This window comes from Anomalospiza imberbis, unplaced genomic scaffold (genome assembly GCF_031753505.1).
Source record: "Anomalospiza imberbis isolate Cuckoo-Finch-1a 21T00152 unplaced genomic scaffold, ASM3175350v1 scaffold_90, whole genome shotgun sequence".
Classification (NCBI taxonomy): domain Eukaryota; kingdom Metazoa; phylum Chordata; class Aves; order Passeriformes; family Viduidae; genus Anomalospiza; species Anomalospiza imberbis.
The window spans coordinates 133645-147796 of NW_027100521.1; the positions used below are offsets into that span (position 1 = coordinate 133645).

Consider the following 14152-nt stretch of genomic DNA (forward strand, 5'->3'; position numbering starts at 1 on the left):
CCTCTGTCCCATTTTCATGTTCTAGATCACTTTCCAGGTGTCCATGGAGATGTGGGAATGATTATCACACAACTCTCCATTTCTGGCTGCAGGCTCTGGAGATTCCTTCTCTGCATTCAGTCAGGCTTGTATTCCCTAACAAGTCCTGGTTCCACCTCCTGTTTCCCAAGGCTGGAACAGTCACAATGAAAACCTCACCAATGGCACAACTCCCCAGCTCACCAGGAAAAGAAAGGACAAGCTGTCAAGTTCTCCAAACCTTGGTCCTGCTTGGCTGCAAGACTCCTGCTGCACACATGGTGTGGAAAGCCAAGAGAAGCTGCAGGTGGTGGCACATCTTGTGACAGGAGCTCAACCTGGTTCTCCAGGAAAGGTTCTTGAGAAGAGCAAACAGGACTGTGGAGAAGATTCCTGGAAAACTGAAACAGCTTTCCAGAAGTGAAATGAAAATTGAAAGAAACAGTCCAAGATGTTTTCCTCTATTTATTTCTCTGCTGCCTTTTTCCATCTTGCACTACTTCTCCATCCCATTAATTCCAAATGCATCTCACCTCTAAGATCAGTGACTTAGCGAGTTCTAGACACTCTAAAGTACCATGAGCCACACAGTTTGCCTTCCAGTATTCACTGGAAAGCAACGCTGGAGCCTTAAGTGCAGGGCCAGGACCAGGGAATCCTTCAGCCAGGAAATGTGCCCCGACAGGGTTTGATCCTCAGCGGGGACAATGCACGGCAGCGACCAAGGAGATACCTCTGCCCCCGTGCAGGAGTCCAGAGTCTGGGTCTGGGCTGAACAGGGCAAAGTTCCCGTGTTTGGACAGGCTCAGGGGCTGCCCCCAGGGAGCGGGGGGTTGGGCGTGGGGGTGAGCGGGCAACGGAAAAACGGACACGGGGACAAACGGCCCCGGAGCTTCAGTTGCAGCAGCAGCAGCAGCGGCGGCAGCAGCGGCAGCAGCAGCAGCAGCAGCCAAAGCAGAGACTCCCTCTTGATTCTCCTCTCTTTCCCTCGCTGTCCCGCACCGTCTCCCGCTCTCCCTTTCCCGCTGTCCCCTCCTCTCCCAGTCTCTCTCTCTCCCCATTCCCGGCCGGGCCATGCCCCCGGCCCGCCCCCGGCTCCGGGCGGGGCTGCCCCATCCCCGCCCCCGGCCGTCCCGCCGGGGTCTCGCCTCCGCCCGGCTCTGGCCGTGCTGGCGGTGGCGCTTCTGGGCGGGCATCGGTGCCTGCGCCTGGGGCTGGAGCGGCATCGCCTCGCTCTGGCTCCGCCTGGCCCGAGCCTGGCCCCGGCCCCGGCTCCTCCCGGGCCCCGCGGAGGACACACGCGGCGCGGCCGCTGCCGCCGCCTCCGCTGCGGCTTCCCCGGCCCGAGCTCCGCCGCTCGGCAGCGCGGCCGCCGCCCCCGAACCGCCGCTGTCCCGTTGCCAGGAGCGAACGCCTGGGGAGGGCCGGCCCGGGGCGGTCGGGGGGCGGTCGGGGGCCGCTCCTGGCCCCGGGCCGAGCGCTGACAGCCGCGTCCCGCCCGCAGGGAAGGCGCAGCAGGGCCTGCAGGAGCGGTACCGGCTGGGTTCGCTGCTGGGCAGCGGCGGCTTCGGCAGCGTCTTCGCGGCCACGCGGCTCTCGGACGGCGCCCCGGTGAGCGGCGGGGCCGGCGGCGGGCGGAGGAGGAGGAGGAGGAGGAGGAGGAGGGAGAGGAGGGGGAGGAGGATGGCGATGGAGCTGGGGCTGCGCAGGGTGGGTGGTGAGCTCAGCCTGCTGCTGCTCTTGGCTTGCAGGTGGCCATCAAAAGGGTGCCAAGGAACCGCGTCCGGCACTGGGGCGAGCTGGTGAGTGAGCGGGGCCAGCGGCAGAAGCCGGGCCGTGCCGGCGGGGATGAGCCGAGGCCCGGCAGGGTGGGAGCCACCAGGACACCTCGAGGGAGAGCGGGCGTGGGGCCAGCACAGGGCGAAGAGCATCCCGGGCTGGGTGAGGAGTTCCTGACCCCCGGCATGGCATCAGCCCCACTGATGGCATCGTGCTCCTCCCGCAGCCCGACGGCACCAGCGCACCCCTGGAGATCGTGCTCCTGGAGAAGGTCTCCACTGGCTTCCCCGGTGTCGTCCAGCTGCTGGAGTGGCTTGAGCTCCCCAACGACATCTTGATCGTGCTGGAACGCCCAGAGTGCTCTCAGGACCTGCACCATTTCATTCGGGCACGGGGGTTCCTGTCCGAGGAGGTGGCGCGGGATCTGTTCCGCCAGGTGCTGGAGGCCGTGCAGCACTGCACCAGCTGCGGGGTCCTGCACAGGGAAATCAAACCAGGGAACATCCTGGTTGACCTGGCCACTGGGCAGGCCAAATTGATTGACTTTGGCTGTGGCACCTACCTGCAAGACACAGCCTACACTCGCTTTGCAGGTGAGCCCATGCAGGGGTGTGTTCTCGGTCCTGGCATCTCATGGCCCAACATCTCACAGCCCAAGCTGGCTGTGGCAGCGGGGATTCTCCCTTTTGCTGGCCTTCATGGCACTGAGATTTCAGCTGAGTTGCATTTGAGCCGGGCTGGGTGGGGAGCCAGCTTCCAGCCCTGCTGGCAGCCTTTGCCCACCACTCTGCCCAAGACTGGGGCTGGGGCTGGGACAGCCAGCCCAACAAAAACACGGGTGGGTGGGGGTAGCAGAGAGGGGGGCCGTAAGCTGTGTCCCAGCCGGTTTGGTGTGCAGGTGCGAAAGGGCTTGGACTGCTCCACTCACCTGGTTTGTTTTGGATTCATGATGTTTTTGGGCAGTGCAGGCAGGGAGGATGAAGGCATGGTTTTCCCAAGCACTGGGTGGGTTTTTCTCCTCATGGTTGGGCCTTGCCAGGATTTCTGCTGCCCTCTTCCAACCCCAGTGGCTTCTTTTCCTACCCCGAGTCTGTACACAAGTCCCAGGTGCTGGCGAGAGGGCAGCGGTCACCCCGTGTGCCACTGGGGCAGCCCCCACACGCCCAGGGATGCTGGGGCCAGGCTCTGGGAGCAGCAGCATCCCCCTGATGAACCCCATCTGTATTCCACAGGAACACGGTCATACAGGCCCCCAGAATGGACCCACTTTCGATTTTACTACGGCAAGCCAGCTACCATCTGGTCCCTGGGCATCCTGCTGCACCAAATGGTCTGCGGGGAGCACCCTTTCAGGAGGAGCCAGAACATCAGCTGGGACCATCAGCTCTCGCTGCCACAACGGCTCTCTCAAGGTGGATCCTCATCTCAGGCCACGGCGGCAATGGCAGTGCTGGGAGACAGCAGCAGCTCGTGAGCATCCTGCTCTGGCAGCTGCTGAGGAGGTGGCACATGTCCTGCTCTCCTGCTCTCCTCCAAAACAGGGAATTGATGGGGAAGTTTAGGCCCAGCTCTGAGCACATCCAGCATGGCCTGGGCACGGGAATAGTGGGGCAAAGCCAAAAGGAGCCTTCTCCAGCTGACCGGCGGGTTCTGGTTTCTCTGCCCAGAGTGCCAAGATGTGATCAGGCGGTGTTTATCCATGCTGCACTCGGACAGGCCCTCGTTAGAAGAGCTGTTCTGTGATCCCTGGCTGCAGGATATTGATCGGCCCTAGAAGAAGGGAGAGAGCCACAGGCACACTTTGATGCAAGGCCCTGGTAAGTTGCAGCTCCACACATGCCTTGGCAATCAGAAGCAAAGGAACCCAGACATTTTGTCCTGCCTGTGTCACTGCCCAGGGGTCATCAGATGGGAACACGCAGCCCTTGTGCTGGAGCTGAGCTGCTCTGCCCAGCACTGGTGGCTGCCATCTGAGCTGATTTTGCTTGTCCTGGTTCCCTGACAGCTGGGGCCCTGGGCAGAACCCTGACAGCCTGGGCTCACCCCCAGGGAAGGAGAAGGAGCCCCTGGAGAAGCTGTACCAGGTGGGGCTGCTGCTGCTGGGGACAGCGAGGATGACATCAAGGATGACAACCTCTTCCTCCACCTGGTCACCGGCAGCTGAGGATGATGGACTTCGATTCTGGCACCTTCTCCAAAGCCAGGCTCCACAGGAAATTTGCAGGTGAGTCTATACACAGGGGGATGCTCCAAGATTTGGGCATTGCACAGCCTGGCCAGGAACCAAAGGTTCCCCCTTTGCTGGGGTGGATGCAGCTGATCCTTCAGTCGGCTGCCAGGCTGCTTTTGGCAGGGCTGGGGGATGGGCTGGGGTGGTGATGAAATGGGAGTGGGCTCCTGGCCCTGCCAACAGCCCCCAGCACCCACCGTGCCCCGGGCTGGGGCTGGGGCTGGGGCAGCCAGCCCGACACAAACAAACCCCCGTGGTGGGAGCAGAGGTGGGACTCCAGAACCTGTGCAGGGGCTGCTTTGCTCTGCAGGCAAGGAAGGGCTTGGGCTGCTCCACTGCCCCTGTTTGCTTTGGGATCACCGTTATTTTGGGGGGCAGTGCAGGGGGGAAGGGAGAAAGCCTGGGCTTCCCTTACCTGTGGGTGGGTTTTTCCCTGGCATGCAGGGGTTGGACCTTCCTCAAGTCCCTGACAGTAATATGATTTTTGACCTTTTTTCTTGTTCCCCTTTTTGTCTGTAATCTATTTTCAAAATGTTGTTGTGTGTTTTTCTAGAGGAAGTGTTCCAGGTGGGGTCCAGTCTGGATGGGGAAGTGCTTGGGAGCAGCTGTGGTGTGGATGGGCCGTGCCCTTGGAGAAGGATGAGGACATCGTTTGGGACCAGCTTTTCTTCCAGCGGGGGATGGCGTCAGGTGGGTCCCGTCTGCTTGGCATGGTGGGATCAGAGCTTTGGGGAGATGGCAGCGAGCACAGGAGCATCCTGCTCTAGGCAGCTGCTGAGGGCTGGATGTGTCGTGGCTGGCTGCAGGCTGGGCACATGTCCTGCCCTCCTGCTCTGCTCCCAAAGGCAGCAGGGATGGGCAGCTCTGGGCACAGCTCTGGGCACAGCCAGCATGGCCTGGGCACCGCGGGCGGCTGGGACAAGGGGACAGGAGCCTTCAGCTGACGGGCGCTTTCTGGTTTCTCTCCTTGCAGCTGGACTCTGCGGGTGCTGAGGCTGCTCTGGGCTCTGCCAGGGCTCTGCTGGAGCTCAGCACCGGGCCGCAATCAGCCAAAGAAGAAATGGGGTGACCTGCAGCACAGACCTGCTGGAGCATTTCAGCAACACAGCTCAAGTGCGCAGAGTGTACACCTCCCAGGGAAAACATGCCACAACCCCAAAATAAACGTGTTCAATAGCTTCTGAAATGAAATCAATCTGGGATGACCCCAAATGACATTTTGCAGCTTGCTCAAGCTGTAGCTCAGCCCTTCTCTGAACTGTTGTCTCCCCCACCTGCCTTGTACTTCCCAACTGCTCCCTCTTTTCCCCCAGTGCGTTCCCAGCCCATGGCAGTCTCCATCACACTGTTGCCTTCCTTGGTGCCCCTCACCACGAGGAAGGCCGAGCCCCAGGCTTAGGGACTCATCCTGTCACGGGCTGAGGAGCAGCAATGTCTCAGAGGTGCAGTGGGATTTTAGTGTCATTCAGAGCTGCTCTCCAGCCCTCAGCTCTCCTCACTGCTGAGTTCCCACTCCCTTTTCCTCGTCCTTGCAGCAGGATGAGCTCTGTGAATCCCCTTGAGCCTCCCCACTCTTCCCAGCCCACGCACCCACCTCAGTTAGGCTGAAGCTGCAGCTTCTCTGTCTCCTCTGGCACACCAGTCCAGTCCCCTGTGCGGGGAGCCCCAGCCCCAGAGCACAGCACTCAGCAGTGCAGTCCGGGCTGGAGCAGCTGCCCTGCAGCCCTGGCTTGGCTGTTTGTGGCAAGAGAATGCTCCCTGTTTGCAGCTGTCCCTGCAGGATGGCCCCAGGGCAGAGCCCAGCCAGGCTCCCACTGCAGTCCCTGAAGCTTGGGGCAGACAGTGGTTCCAGAGCTGAGGTTCACGGGGAGCACCCGGAGCTGTGGCTTGCAGTCAGTGTTGGCAAATGTTGTGTTCTCATCTCCTGCAGCCTGTGGGGAAAGCAACCTGTGCTGCAAGGCCTGTGTGTGCCAGGCCTGTGTGTGCCAGGGGCTCTTGGATGTCTCTGTACCCATGGACAGAAGGCTCTGTGTGTGCCAGGGGCTCTTGGATGTCTCTGAACCCATGGACAGAAGGCTCTGTGTGTGCCAGGGGCTCTTGGATGTCTCTGAACCCATGGACAGAAGGCTCTGTGTGTGCCAGGGGCTCTTGGATGTCTCTGTATCCATGGACAGAAGGCTCTGTCTGTGCCAGGGTTTCCATAATGTCTCTGTGCCCATAGGTATGGAATAGCATGGGCCCTGAAAGTGTCAGTCCTGTTGCTTGCACGCTCCTTCCTTTGTATACAAAACGGATCCATGCACACCCCCATGTACAGATACATTAAAACGTCAGGGAGGGACAGAGATTTCCCCCAGGGCTCTAACTCGGGCATAACTCACCTTTTAGCCGGTGGCCAGGGGATTTTTTTTTCCCAGCTCTGTGTGAGAAGGTGTCCAGGAGCTGAAGGAGCAGCATTTAGAAGCAGTTTCAGGATTTCTAGGCAGGAAGTGGAGCTGACAACCATCCACGTAACTCGCCGTATTCATCAGGATGTGCTGCTGGTTCTTTGGGAATATGGCCCAATGGAGACACGAGCCTTGGAAAAATCCCAGCGCTCTGTGGGTTTGTGCAAAGGGGGAGCAGCAGAAACACTTTGTGTCTGCTTTGGGGACACAAGGCCCAAGGAGCTGCGGTGGCAGAGGGTGACCTGGGCTGGTGGCAGGTGAAGTCCTGGTTCATGACATCCCAGAGTGGCACAGGACAAAGCTCCAAGCCCTCCCAACCCCACTGATGAAGTCTTTGTGATGCTGCACATCCTATAGGAAAAGCTGCTGTCACACAATGCACTGGGATTTGTAAGTTTCATTTTCAATACTTTAGGTCCAAGTTTCAAACTGCAATATTTTTGTACTCAAGACACAGTCGTGCACAATTCATCTCTCATCCTCCTATTGCTTCAACTCCAATTAAAAAAAAAAAATCTTAATATTGGAAACAAAACCCAAAGTCTTTAAAATGGATGCTGAGGTCAGTCCATAAGATGGATCCAGGCATGAGAACATGCACAAAGCAAATGAGTTCTCCTTTTAAAAAGACCAGTTACCTCTTAATCCAAAGTTCAAGAAGATTTCACTACACATTTGTTTCTTTTTTTTCTCTTTCATATTTTTCTCAGGTTTTTTTCTTTTTTCTTTTTCTTTTTAAGAAGATAACACGTCCGGAAAAAGAAATGTTCAGCAAAATGAGATATGTTTCTGATAAATAATGAAAATATTTACTCCTCTGTTTGCTTTTCTCTGGATACCCTGATGTAAAAAATCTAGCAGATGTGAGCAGAGGTGTCAAGTGTTTGCTTTGGACTAAGCTGGAGTTCAGCACTGCTGACATCCTGGTCCAGCCAAGAGTTGCAGAATTCTTTTGCACACCTCGAGCCATGTGTTTGCAGGCACAGCACCTGCAGAGCTGACACACCAGTGCACGTGAATAACTCTGTTACTCCCTCACAGAATTTGGGCTCTGCCCCAGAACGAGGTGCTCCAGCCCTTGGCTCCTGGTTCCCGTGGGGAGCAGCTCCCTTCCCTCTGGCTGAGCTGCTCAAGCAGAGCCCGGCAGCTCCTGGCCCTGCAGGGCTGAGGCTTTTCCCCGTGGCTGGGCACAGACGGATGGAGCAGCACTGCTGGACACGGGCACACAGAGGGTCCAGCAGCAGCTGCCTTTGGCCACCTGAGGCTCCAAGGCCCAAACTCTGAGCAGACAGGGCTGGAAGAGACTCGCAGGCTCCCTGCTGGCTCTGCTGCCCCACTTGTGCCCACCTGGGAGCCCCCAGGGCCAGCAGGGACTTGAGATGGCAGCCCTGGGCTCCTGGAGGTTGTGCAAGGAACGGAGCTGGGGACTCCCTGTCCATGGGGAGCTTCCAGATGGAAAAGGCTGCTGTGCCCAGGCAGCTCCAAGGGCAGAGAAAGGAGGGTCTCGACCCCTGGATCCGTGCCAGTCCCACAGTCCTGGGCAGCAGCCACCGAGCCCTGGGGGAGCAGAGGGCACAGCAAGAGGGACAAAAGCAGGCAAGGTCAGAGACTGGAGAGAGCCAGACCCGGCAGCAGGAACAGCTGCTCCATTGCACTCTTGGAGAAAGCTCTTGGCTGGTTCCAAGCGCTGAAAGGCGTGCAGGGCAGAGAGGAGGCCACACCAAACACTGCTCCTGTTTCCACAGCCTCCCCTCTCCGTGTCCCAGAAGGAATTGGATGGACTGTGTTCTTCTCCCCGAGTCGTCCGGTTCAGCACGAGCAGCTGAGCACCAGGAGCTGAAGGAGCTGAAGCCTCAGGCCACAAGAGCTGGGCCTGAGGAGACTTTGTGAGCAAATGAATGCTGCTAACATGGACCTGGCTGAATGCAGCAGATGGAATCATGGAAACACAGAATCCTTTCTGTTGGGAAAGACCTCTGAGCTCATCCAGTCCAGCCGGTCACCCAGCAGTGTCGAGCCCAGCACTAAACCACGTCCCTGAAGTGCCAAGGCCTGGACAACAGCCCTGAGTGAGGCCCTGAGCCAAAGGTGGCCTCTGGATGAACCTTCCAACCAAAGGTTATCTTTGTATCTGCTCACTAATGAAATATGCATGGTCATTAGCGCTGAGATAGATGTATCCACTCATTAGTGAAACATGGATTGACCTTTCTGTGTTTAGAAGGCAGACAAGGCCATGAAATCTGACATCTGGCCTTGTCTGGGGCTGAATGGGCAAAGTCACCTCCCTTGGTTCCTCTTGGGCCCTGGCCAGGCTTTGGGAGGAACCCAGGAGGAGGATGAAACCAGATGTTCCCGCACCAGCAGTGCTGTCAGTTTGTTCATTCAGCACTGTCAGAGCTGGGCCCTCTCCCAGCGAGGCTGGAGCCTCACCTGTGGCTGGAGGCACCTGCAGGAATTCCCAGTGTCCAGGAGTGGCTCTGCAGCCCTTGGCTGTGACAGCTTCCCCAGCTGCTGTGTGGATCTGGGGCATGGTAAAGCCTGAGGGTAACTGCTGCTGGATCTTTCTTAATCACTGCTGCAATCTTTGGTGCTGCTGGCTGGGTGCATTGCTGAGCTGCTCCTTTTGTGATTCTTTGCTGCTTTGAGCTACAGTCAATGACACTGAGTCCTTCAGTTAGTGTCTGTGTCTTTGGTGCTGACCCTGCCCACTGGTGAGACAAAACTGGCACAGCCTGGCCAGATCACAACAAAATGTCACTTTTTAAATGTAAATGTGAGGAATCAGTCCCATCAGAAATTCCCAGATGGGAAGCCCTTCCCTGGAGTTCCCTGGCTCTGGAGTGGGCTGAGGTCAGAGCACCCTGTGAGCAGTGGGGCACTCTGTTAAAAGAGTCTGAACCCCTGGATGTCTTCAAATGCATCCAAAAATTGCATGTGGAAGAAGGAAAAGAATTGTGGGTTTGGGAATATGTGGGTGAAGTTTGTAAATGGCACATTGGAAACAGCACCAACAGAAGGAAGAATTGCTTTTGGAATGCTCCCACATGGAGGGACAGAGGAAGGTTAAAACTTGAGCTCCGGTTCATTTGTGCAAGTGAAAAATAATATTATTATTATCATCATTAATAACAGTTATATAAAAATAGAACATGATTATACATTTTTTTTCAGATAGAATTAAATTTGATTGTGAAAAATGCATATTTTATGATTGGCTTTTTGCAAATATTAAATTGAATACTATATGTATTATGTCATATTGATTAGAAGTGCTGTATTAACATTTTAATAGTATGGTATATGTAGTTTTGTAGTTAAAATAGAGCCTATGTATGTGGGGGTTTTTTTACTAACTCAAGCAAGAGATGAGATAATGAAGAAACTCTTCACACAGAGATGACAATGATGGGGGCCCATAAAGAATTACTGCCTCCTTATCGGAAAAGACAAACATTCTTCCACCTTCTCTCTGTCTTTATGGAACCACCAGGATTAAGGGGAAGAAGTTGACAAAAACCAGAAAAGTTCTTAATTTGCAAGGAATTTATGCATCATGTATGAGATATATGAATATGCAACAGGCTATTGCTTTTAAAGATTATTCCTTTGTTCACAAGGCATGCTTATTGGGCTTAAGTGCCCGAGAGCATCCGGACGTCTGTAATTCTTTGCTTTTTATTGTCTTGTAATTGTCCTAACTCTAAATTTTCATTACTCTAATTGTATTACTATTTTTATAACCATTTTATTATTATTAAACTTTTAAAATTTTGAAAACCAAGTGATTGGCGTTTATAACATTGATAATGTGAAATAAGGCTGACAATGCTAATATGTCACCTTTGGCTGCTCACTGTGACACTGAATACCCTACAGAAAAGGACTGGCCAAGACCCAAATGTCACAATAGAACTTTGTGAATTGTGTATAATGAATAAAGGAGGAAGGGATGTTGTGGAAACCCAGGACACCGGGAGGATTTCTCTGTCTGCTCTGGGGTGTCCTGACCCCCAGGGGAGCACTGACTTTGACCCTCATTCATGTAGAAAACTTCCAAAGCCTCAAGGTAAACTAGAAACCACAAAAGTGTGAAATAGATTGTAGAAATTGTAGAGAGGAGTTTAGTATGTCACATGGGTAAGAAATTTAAGCTTTAGGATTTTTAGTATGTTATAGATGGATTCAAGATTGTTATAAATGAATGCTCTAATTTATTAATTAAAGAAAATTTATTAAATTGTCCAAATATAAATTTAGAGAATAACAACGAAAAGCCACTATCAGAAAAAGGTCAGTGCCGAGCCCGGGATCGGCGATGGGTGAGACACAGGTTTGACCACTACAGCATAGGGTCCCCTATGTTCACCCCGACTGTTCTGTCCAAGTGATTTATGTATGGTTTTTCTTGCCTGAGGCAAAGTCTCTTTCTTCTTTTCTGGGCTGCACCTATTCATGTGGAGTTCCTTCACTGTGGCAAGTTGAACAGAACCTGTCTGATCGATCGTGCTCCTGGAGTTCGGTATTCAGATGTATTTCCCTGATGGTTCTGGTTATCTCACTCTCAACTACTTACAGCGTGTTTCTCCTTGGGCGTTCCAAACAGGTACATGTCACTTAGGGCGTGTAAGTGGTGCCATTGTGTTCAGCTGGATAAGATATACAGAAGTTTATTACATACAACAACTTGCAGAGTAAAATCTCGGACACTTTGGCATATGTGGGATTTGACACAGAAAAAGGGAATTAGAGAAAGGGAATTGGCTCATAAAATGAGAAAAAGACGAGAATGGAGATGCGTGAGGGAAAGAGAATGAAGAGAGAAACAAAAAGATTAGCATATAGAATAGCATGGTAGGTTAGTGGACAAATTTTGGAATAGCAACAGCAAACCATTTTACCAGCTCAAATGTGCAGCTACCAATAAAACAAAAGCAGCCAGCAAAGCAGTTCAGTAATGTTTTACTTTCTAAATGTCCAGAGGGATTCAGCAAATCGGTACAAACATTCTGAAATACCTTGGCTAATGCTGGAGAATAGGAGGGGAACAGAAGCCCGGCGTTTTAAAAATTCTGCACTGGGACATTGAGCAGTCACTGTGGTGGTGAGATTGTTTCTCCTTGAAGCTGATGAGGGACAAAGCAAACCTCCAGCCAGCCACCCTGCTGAGAGCTTGGCAGTAAAGAGCCTGCAGCCAAGTAGGTGCTTTTCATCAGAAGAATTCAAAATAGTGTGCCAATATCCAAACCTGACCACTGATTGGTTTGACCCAACTTCCTGAAAAAATTCATTTCCATGTCAAACCACGACAAATATGTAAAATGTAACATAAGACACTTGAAAAATGATGAATGCCAAAGGATCTGAGTATTAGATCTTTCCTCAAAGAGAATCCTTTTTGCTAACATCTACATGCCAGGAGCTGCAGTGTAGCACCAGGGAGACAAAGGAACCCACCAGTGCAGAAAAGCACCCATCTCCGAGCCGGCCACATCCATTCGTTTTCAAATTAGGTCCTTTTCTCCCTGCTGCCAGCTGCGGGTTTGAAATACTGTGAAGCAACCTACCCGTCCTTGGTGGGGGGCTTAAAAAAATTTACAGAATATTTCTTACCAATATAACGTATTTCATACATCTATTCCTCACAAGCACGAATTATCTCAAATACACATAACAATTCCATGATTCCATCTGCTGCATTCAGCCAGGTCCATGTTAGCAGCATTCATTTGCTCACAAAGTCTCCTCAGGCCCAGCTCTTGTGGCCTGAGGCTTCAGCTCCTTCAGCTCCTGGTGCTCAGCTGCTCGTGCTGAACCGGACGACTCGGGGAGAAGAACACAGTCCATCCAATTCCTTCTGGGACACGGAGAGGGGAGGCTGTGGAAACAGGAGCAGTGTTTGGTGTGGCCTCCTCTCTGCCCTGCACGCCTTTCAGCGCTTTGAACCAGCCAAGAGCTTTCTCCAAGAGTGCAATGGAGCAGCTGTTCCTGCTGCCGGGTCTGGCTCTCTCCAGTCTCTGACCTTGCCTGCTTTTGTCCCTCTTGCTGTGCCCTCTGCTCCCCCAGGGCTCGGTGGCTGCTGCCCAGGACTGTGGGACTGGCACGGATCCAGGGGTCGAGACCCTCCTTTCTCTGCCCTTGGAGCTGCCTGGGCACAGCAGCCTTTTCCATCTGGAAGCTCCCCATGGACAGGGAGTCCCCAGCTCCGTTCCTTGCACAACCTCCAGGAGCCCAGGGCTGCCATCTCAAGTCCCTGCTGGCCCTGGGGGCTCCCAGGTGGGCACAAGTGGGGCAGCAGAGCCAGCAGGGAGCCTGCGAGTCTCTTCCAGCCCTGTCTGCTCAGAGTTTGGGCCTTGGAGCCTCAGGTGGCCAAAGGCAGCTGCTGCTGGTCCCTCTGTGTGCCCGTGTCCAGCAGTGCTGCTCCATCCGTCTGTGCCCAGCCACGGGGAAAAGCCTCAGCCCTGCAGGGCCAGGAGCTGCCGGGCTCTGCCTGAGCAGCTCAGCCAGAGGGAAGGGAGCTGCTCCCCACGGGAACCAGGAGCCAAGGGCTGGAGCACCTCGTTCTGGGGCAGAGCCCAAATTCTGTGAGGGAGTAACAGAGTTATTCACGTGCACTGGTGTGTCAGCTCTGCAGGTGCTGTGCCTGCAAACACATGGCTCGAGATGTGCAAAAGAATTCTGCAACTCTTGGCTGGAGCAGGATGTCAGCAGTGCTGAACTCCAGCTTAGTCCAAAGCAAACACTTGACACCTCTGCTCATTTCTGCTAGATTTTTTACATCGGGATATACAGAGAAAAGCAAACAGAGGAGTAAATATTTTCATTGTTTATGAGAAATGTTTCTCATTTTGCTGAACATCTCTTTTTCAGGATGTGTTATCTTCTTAAAGAAAAAGGAAAAGAAAAATGAGAAAAATATGAAAAACAAGAAAAAAATTTGTAGTGAAAATATTCTGTAACTTTGGATTAAGAGGTAACTGGTCTTTTTAAAAGGAGAACTCATTTGCTTTGTGCATGTTCTCATGCCTGGATCCATCTTACGGACTGACCTCAGCATCCTTTTTTTAAAGACTTTGGGTTTTGTTTCCAATATTAAGATTTTTTTTTTAATTGGAGTTGAAGCAATAGGAGGATGAGAGATGAATTGTGCACGACTGTGTCTTGAGGCCAAAAAAAATTGCAATTTGAAACCTGGACCTAAAGTATTGAAAATGAAACTTACAAATCCCAGTGCATTGTGTGACAGCAGCTTTTCCTATAGGATGTGCAGCATCACAAAGACTTCACCAGTGGGGTTGGGAGGGCTTGGAGCTTTGTCCTGTGCCACTCTGGGATGTCATGAACCAGGACTTCACCTGCCACCAGCCCAGGTCACCCTCTGCCACCGCAGCTCCTTGGGCCTTGTGTCCCCAAAGCAGACACAAAGTGTTTCTGCTGCTCCCCCTTTGCACAAACCCACAGAGAGCTGGGATTTTTCCAAGGCTCGTGTCTCCATTGGGCCATATTCCCAAAGAACCAGCAGCACATCCTGATGAATACGGCGAGTTACGTGGATGGTTGTCAGCTCCACTTCCTGCCTAGAAATCCTGAAACTGCTTCTAAATGCTGCTCCTTCAGCTCCTGGACACCTTCTCACACAGAGCTGGGGAAAAAAAATCCCCTGGCCACCGGCTAAAAG

General features: G+C 53.4%; 1 long non-coding RNA gene across 2 annotated transcripts; it reads left to right on the forward strand.

Annotated features, from left to right (window-relative positions):
• Positions 1–3043: 3043 nt before the first annotated feature.
• LOC137467957 (uncharacterized) lies at positions 3044–4011 on the forward strand. 2 transcript variants are annotated; one of them, XR_010995682.1, is made up of 3 exons: positions 3044–3209; positions 3465–3614; positions 3803–4011. It is a non-coding gene; the product is annotated as an uncharacterized lncRNA (long non-coding RNA). The 2 variants fall into 2 exon arrangements; XR_010995681.1 differs by having other exon boundaries at positions 3847–4011.
• Positions 4012–14152: the final 10141 nt, after the last annotated feature.